Genomic DNA, 7032 nt, shown 5'->3' with positions numbered 1-7032 from the left:
GAAATGTAATGAAATAAGCGGCTGATGCATCAGGCTAGCATAGTTCTGCTTTAAGTCAGAACCCGAACTTTTCAACTGGGAAAGATCTGAGTTCTGACTTGTCTCGAACGCAGCATAACCCCCCCACCCTGACCCATTGGTGATGTCATCATGTTACCTGCTGTCACCTGTCTCATCTTCTTAGAAGCTGGAGCCACAGAGTCTGAGGATCAGACTTCTGTCTGAATCTACCACAGTCAGTTTGAATCACACACACACACAGAGGAAAGGGAATTTGTCTTTTCAGTAGATCATAGTAGATCTACTTAGGTTTATTCAGCACAAATACAAAGAGTAAAATACAAAGATGAAGAAAATCACGGATGTAATTTTAAGGGGGGACACAGGGGACATGTCCCCTGCACTTTTTCCAAAGGCAGGCTTGGTCCCCTGCAGTTTTACCGTCCAAAAACGATGTTACGCTATATTAAACAGAAACGGGTCAAGCACTAGGACCAAGCGGAAAACAGCCGCTCAAGCTGAAGCCTGTTTCCCTTTAGACCGCTCACAAGCTCATCGATTGGCTCTGTCTTTTCTTGCTAACGTGTGAGTGGCCGTCCCTGCTGTCACTCAGACAGATAGGACCGACGCTCATTAATCAGCTGTTTGAACAGAAACAGCACCGCTGAAGCAGTAGCCTACACACAAACCTCCTCCTGCAGGACAGAGATGAACGGCTGCTCCGACTGAGGAGCCGCTCTGGTGTGATACCTGTTCAGGTGATCTCCACAGTGGAAGATTTTTTTTTTTACCACCACGACCTCACAACCCACCGTCAGCCGAACCATGTAATCATAAAGTTATAAAATCGCGTTCACAGCCCCTTAATTATAATTTCCCAAACACTGATCGCCAGGTTTTGTGACATGATCAGAGCATGTGACTGATTGTAGTCTACACATACGTGCGTCTGAAGCCTCCATCCACAATGATCACGCCTGTAATCAGTAATTTCTCACAGTTGGAACTCATTTTTATGTCGGTGCTGATAGTTAGAGTAAAACAGCAGCAAAGGAATTCTGAGTTTCTTCATAAATAAAACTATACAAAAGATATTAGCCTTATATTTTCTTCATTGTAGGCCTTTTAAATTTTGGGTTATCTTCACAAGTAGAACCGCCCCCCCACCCCCCCCCCGGAGCCAACTCAGGCCAGCTGTGTCCCCCCCACCTCTGTAATCAAAATTTCGTCCATGAAGAAAATTATTGAAAAACAAAGTCAGTGATTGAATCTGTCCTGACCTTCATCATCACATCCTGGTTCACACTCATCTCCGTAAAAATCAAGTCTAAGCTCTCTCAGATCATCAAACAAGCAAGTAAAATAACAGGCCAAACCCAAACCCCACTATCAGAACTCCATACCCAAGTGGTCACAAAGAGAGCTAAGACCCCGCCCACCCCCCGTACGAGTCCTTCCAGCTCCTCCATCAGGAGAAAAACATTCACAACAACTAATTTATTCCCACAGCCATAAACATTCTCAACAAAAACTGAACAATTCAAAAGCACCACACAACTGATCACCTTGTCAGCACTTTAATCAATATGCAGTATGCAGTATGTTTTCCCCTCCTTTTACTATGTACGCCTGATCTTATTTCATTTTTTTAGCGTGTCTGAAGAATGTCTGTCTTCTTTTAATGTGCCACGCCAAAGATTATTTTGTGTGATAAACAGACAATACCGTTTTTCTAATCTAACAAAACTTTGTTGCAAAGATGCTGTTTTTTTGCTAACATATCTGAGCAAGCAACAAAGAAAAATCTAAATGATTAAAAATATTAAAGTAACATGTATTAAACATTAAAAAAGTAAAACATTGCCCCCTGGTGGACCGTGAAGGTATCCAACATCTGAAGTAATTATGCAAGGATGCTGTTTTTTTGCTAAAATATGTTTGAGCAAGCAAAAAAGAAAGATTAAAATGACTGAATATATAAAAAGTACAAATGGAAACATTAAAAGTAAAGTAGAAACTTTGACATCACAGTCTTTGCTGCTGTTTATGTCAGAGATAATAAAGAAAGTCCAGTCAGGTGACCCTCCAAGTGATCCTCATGGTGGTGGATCTCTGGTTTATCTCAAGGGTCGGTGCTCCACTGCAAACACAAAACACACTCAGATCACACTGTGTCTTTATTACTGACTCTATACAACTGGACCCTGCTGTTGTACAAGACTCATGTCGTCAGTATACCTCCACATACAGTTACTAAGGCTCAATGGCTTAACACTTACATTGACATAATAAATATGGAGCTATGAGAATGCACAGTGCTGGAGCTGATACTAATTTGCACTTTTTGTCTCTCATGTCCTGCAAGAGATTTATGAGGGGTCGCCATGAGGTTCCCTTTTTTCCCTCTATCACTTACTTTTTCTTTTTCTTTTGATTGCAATGTACCTGTCTCACTGCTGTACTTGTTAACACTTCAAAAAAATAAAAAGTTGTTAATAAAAAGGACTTGTGTCGTTACCTGAGAGTCACTTCAGTCTGGAGACTTCCATCCTGTGTGGGTCCTTCTTGTCGTCGTAGCCCCGGTTGTTGACCCACTTGACCAAGTTTTGGCGATGCTCCCTTCCCATCAGGTCCATATGGCTCAGGATTCGCTCCCATTCCATCAACATTTCTATTGCACTTTGGTAAAAACACTCTTCAAAACTCTTAAACCTGGTCACGCTCACTTTCATTTTCTTCTGCCACTTGAACTTTATTCTGGGCATCGCACCAAGAATGGCCAGTTTAATTGTGCCCACAATGTCATCCTGGCATATCCTGGAAGCCAGCACGTTGCTGAAGCTTTTCATTTGTGAACTGGAAAACAATTTGTTTCCTGGTGCATAGGTGATGGGTAGTTTAGGGAAGTATCTTTCCATTGCCTTGTCAAGCATGGCATCAGCTAATCTGCTGCTCTGGTTCATCTTTTTAGCAAGCACCAGGATGTTCAGTGGAGGTTGTTGGTCTGCTTTGATGAACTCCTCTGGGTCATCATTTCTCTTTTGTCTGATCCATTTTCTGCCGAATTCTTCTCCATTGACTTCCCTCTCAAACATACGTCTGTTTTCTTTTATGACATTTCTTGGGCCACCTCCCTCTACATTGTACCAGCTCCCTCCTCTGAGTGTGTTTGTCCACTGTTTACGCCTGATGACCAACTCCCATCGCCTGGTGTTCTTTCGCAGAGCGTTGGCCACCTCAGTTCGGAGGCGGCGTGCTTCCAAGGCGACGTCTGCATCGCTGGCTCCTGGTTTCATACCTCGTGCCAATGCATGAAACATGCTGCTCTTGCTGTCTGTCTGTACTCTCACTATCTTGTTATTGATGCGCATATCATAATGGCCGTCTGGGTGTTCCACACCCTTTGGTCTGTAGACCAAGGTCACGGTCTGATTGGCAGCTTTAGTGTCTGAGTTTATCTCCTGCATTTTGCTCAACTTGCCTTTGTCGTTCTCTCTCAGGATGACAATCTTAGTGTTGGTGGATTCTGACAGGACCATGAGATCGACCACACTGCCTGCTGTTTTGGGGTCCTTGATCTTTGCAGCATGCGACTCTGAGCGTTTTCCTGACTCTGCTGCAAGATTCTGCTTCTGCCCCTCGTTTGGTCCAACTTTGACTTTTCTCAGTGTTTGGGCAGTGTTCTTGAGCTTGGTTACATGTTTGCCTATGATGCCATGTGCTTTGGATTGGACAATGGAAACGATGTGAGTGGAGAACTTTTGATGAAACACTTCTACCAAGGCGTCAGCTACCAAAGCACTGAGGCTGTTGGCTAATTCCTGTCTGAATTCTTCCAGTGACTCGCGCTCTTCATTGGACAGCTCGTCGACCTTCACTTCCTTCTCCCTGGGCATTTCCTCTTGAAATTTACTCAACTCATCATAGAAGTTTTCGTAAAACTTGTCTGAGAGTGTGGCCACTGCATGGACGGCATCTGTTGCCAGTACTGTCAGGTGAACCGTTTGGATGGCTACTAGAACCTGACGTGTATGATCTGAAGCCTCTCCTTTAACTTTATTTATCACTTTCACAAAAGCTTTGTTGAGTTTCTGCTGCCAGGTGAGGTCAGTGTAGAAAGGCTCTAACGAAGACTTGCTCAATTCTGTGAAAATAGCCAGAAGTCTTTTCTTTCCATTTTCATCCAGGACATCAGAAATCTTTTGGTCATCATTAATGTGTGCAAACACAATGGAGTTGACTGATCTGACAAAGCGCTCTGCTTCTAGTTGGGCCTTCACATTGCCTGTAATTCCCTTTTCCACCTGTTCCTTGAGGGCTTTCAGGATTTCGTCCAGTATTGCCTCCTCTGCCCTTTCAAGTCCCTTGAACGAAAATTCTTTTCCCAGCTGTTTTGCAGACTCTTTTAATCCCTTTTTCAAACTTGTCGTTGTAGTCTCACTAATAATACTTTTGTTCCCTTTGGATATGAATTTTGGCATTTCCTTCAGTTGTTTGCCTAACCCCTTAACCACCACCTTACTGGCTTTGTATCCCTTTGCAATCACCTTTCCAACTCCAAACGACACGACAGACACTGCAATGGAAACCGCTTTCTGTATAGCCCACCCTTCCCAACTGAACTCTCCTGTTATCATCGACTCCACTCCAGTGAAGCAGTCTGAAACTCCTTCCACCATCAACCCAATGCCAACTTGGGCTAATGTTCCACATGTTAATACAGCGATCACTGCCCCTGCAACAATCTGCAAAACTCCCAGACAGAACACTGCCAGGGCCCCCCATGGGAAACGAGGCTCCTCCTCCACAGAATAGACATATTGCAGACCTCGACTGTACAGATCGTCGGCCTGTGCTTGGAGATCATCATCTCCACTCGAAACCAGGGTGACAATGGCTGCTCTTTTGGCAATTGCATCCCTGTCTTTGGCTTTTATGTCCTCCAGCTTTTGGAGAGCCTCGCCAATGTTTTTCTCGAAGTAACTGAACATGTTGGACTTGGTTGTTAACTGCTTTTCAAGGCTGTTTGGCTCTTTGGTGTCGGGGTCAACAGTGAACATTTTTGAAAACTGCAGGGAGATAATGCATTCCTCGCTGAGGTACTTCAGAGACTTTTGTGCTTCTTTAAGATCATTTATGGCAACATCCAAGTAATTTTCCTCTTGGTTCTTTATGGTGCAGTATGCATGGCTGTAATAAGCTATAGCTGCCCAACTTCCATCTTGTTTCATAGCTCTGGCAAACAGCGCCATGGCCTTACTCCAATGTTTTTTACCCATTTCGATATTGCCAAACTTGATGTAATGGTAAATGCTAGAACTTGGTGATTTCTGTTCTTCAACCAGTTTTCTTGCATCCTCCAAATTAGATCTCAAGTTATTCTTCAAGTAACTATCCTTCAACTGGACAATTTCTTCCGAATTAGTTTGCAACCAAATCCCCCAGTACTCGTTCATGATGTCCACATCAACTTTATCATCATTGTCCTGAACGTGCCTGTAAATACCCCAAAGGGTGTCACAGTACTCTGAAAACAGGTCCTCCCGGAGTTTCATCTCGGTGATATTGTTCATCATGTAATTTATCCTGTCTGCTGCAAGTTTGTCCCTTGTGTCTTTTGCTTCATCCAGAGTAGACACTGTTCTGAAGACGTCCTGCATCTTACTAGTGGTCGTGATCACCTGTGCAGATCCAGGTTTACCTTTGCGTGCAGTTCGGCCAAATGCCTGACGTTCCACTCTACTGTTGTCAGAGAGGAAGGAGAGGATCACAAATAATCCTCCATTGTTGTTCACTTGGTCAGAGACTTTAATGTTTGTGCCACGACCAGCCAAGTTTGTGGCAACAATGACATCACCAGGATTCAGTGTTTCATCTATTTTGCTCAAACTGTCTTTATCACTGCGGCAGTAGAGGATGGTTTGACCTGGGACGATTGTTTTCAGTTCTTCATGGAGCTCTTTTGCTGTGTTGATGGTTTCACAGATCACCAGGGCTGCTCTTCCCTCTCTGTATGAATTTGAGGAAATTTCAGCCATGACCACATCTTTCATTTCAGATTTCCACTCTTCAACTGACGTCTTCAGAACACCATGAACCTCAAATAATTTCTTGCGGTTGAAAGGTGGCATTTTGCAGGCAGAGAGAGTTGGATATATGTCCTGCAGAAACAGCATGTCTGCTTCACTCCCAAGCGTCCCTGTTGTTCCATATATTTTCCCATCATATTTTCCAAAAAAGGACAAGTTGGAAATGTAGTTTGTCACTATTGAAATCGTACTCAGTTTGATTTGGTGTTTGAGCTCAAGGAACTGCTGCAGACCATCACCCCACTTTTTGTTCAGTTGTACAATACCAGTGGATTTGAAGTCTACGGGACATATGTTATCGTTTTCTATGACATACTCCTGTCCTTGCTTCAGTGTTCTGGCCAGGAAGGCGTTCTCCACCCACAAGGACATTTTCTTCTCTATCAGAGTTTTCAGGAATCCAGGGATGCTGATTTTCTTTTCATCGTTAGTGCATGGTGTGTATTGAATCTTCCCTGAGAGTAACTCTGCAATGGGATTGACAAGATCGTCTTCAGACTCATAGAGTGGACAACACAAGCCTTCCCCCAAAACAAGAAATGTGAGTTCTGGAGCTTCCTGATTTGTGTATGAGCTGGATTTTGTAAGGCAGAGTGATCCATTCTCATCTATAGTGTACACAGTGAAGCCATAGGGGACATAGTTCTCAATCTCATGAAAGAACTGTACCATTGAATCCTGACTCACAGTTTTCAGTTTCGTGTGAGCACTCAGAGGTTCTTGTTGTGCGCTTTCAAAAAAGTCATCTCTAAATCCTTCTGGCACAATCTTTGCATCCTCTGCAATATGCAGCACATCCATGGGGTCGTTGATTTCCTCTGATTCAATAGAGTCAAAGGTGGCCTTGAAGAATGAAGCTGGGGGACCCTGGAGAAAGGCCTGGTGTCCTGTGGACAGGAAGCTGTACTGGCAGATGTGGCCCCAGATCATGGCCAGGAGAGCA

The sequence above is a fragment of the Trachurus trachurus genome, assembly GCF_905171665.1.
Source record: "Trachurus trachurus genome assembly, chromosome: 23".
Lineage (NCBI taxonomy): Eukaryota > Metazoa > Chordata > Actinopteri > Carangiformes > Carangidae > Trachurus > Trachurus trachurus.
This window is presented reverse-complemented; position numbering follows the sequence as displayed.